Source organism: Lupinus angustifolius, unplaced genomic scaffold, assembly GCF_001865875.1.
Source record: "Lupinus angustifolius cultivar Tanjil unplaced genomic scaffold, LupAngTanjil_v1.0 Scaffold_118, whole genome shotgun sequence".
NCBI lineage: Eukaryota > Viridiplantae > Streptophyta > Magnoliopsida > Fabales > Fabaceae > Lupinus > Lupinus angustifolius.
The window spans coordinates 1,206,370-1,207,122 of record NW_017724979.1 but is presented as its reverse complement, the minus strand read 5'-3'; positions in this window follow the sequence as shown (position 1 = coordinate 1,207,122).

Below are 753 nucleotides of genomic sequence, written 5' to 3'. Positions count from 1 at the left end.
TTTTCTACATTTTATCCTTTTTCTAAATTTTGTGTTTAAAAGTAAAATTATATTTTTAGGGATCAAAAATTGGAAAATAATCTTTTGAATAAGAGGAAAAAAAATTATTTTCAAAAATGGGGTATTGGGCCAATTTTGTAAAATTCAGAAATCAAAAAGGGGCCCAAAATATAGTCAAAGTCTTGGTCAAAACGCGTTACTCGGTCAAGCCTGGACTTCAGATCCACCGCCCAGCGTGGAGTACCATGCGCTCAGCGTGGGGACCATGCGCTCAGCATGGGGGACAATGCGCTTAGCGCAGGTCTGACCAGGCCAGCTCCTTGGAACCAAAAATTCTTTAAAAAATGAGTTTTTCTTAAATTTTTGACCGAAATTCTTGACCAAGAACCTTGACCAAGGACTTCCAACTCCTATATAAACACCCATTCTTGAAACATAAGCATCAAGCAAAATTTTCTCCTTAACTCAAAAGCTCTTTCTCTCAAAAATTTCAAATTCTCTCTTCACTTTCATCATGAATTTTCGAAGTTCATCAAGGAGAGGAAAGGAAGTCTCAAGGGAGAGTAACAACTCCAAATTTGTCTCCAATGATGCTAAAGAAAATTTCAAAGAAATCACACTAAAAAATGTTATAACTTTGGAAAGAATTGTTCACTTGAGCGATGATGACTTTGGAGTTTTTCTTTTCATCATAGAAAATTATGGGTGGCAAAAAATTGCTCAACCAAAGAAAATGTTTTCTTTGGATGTAGT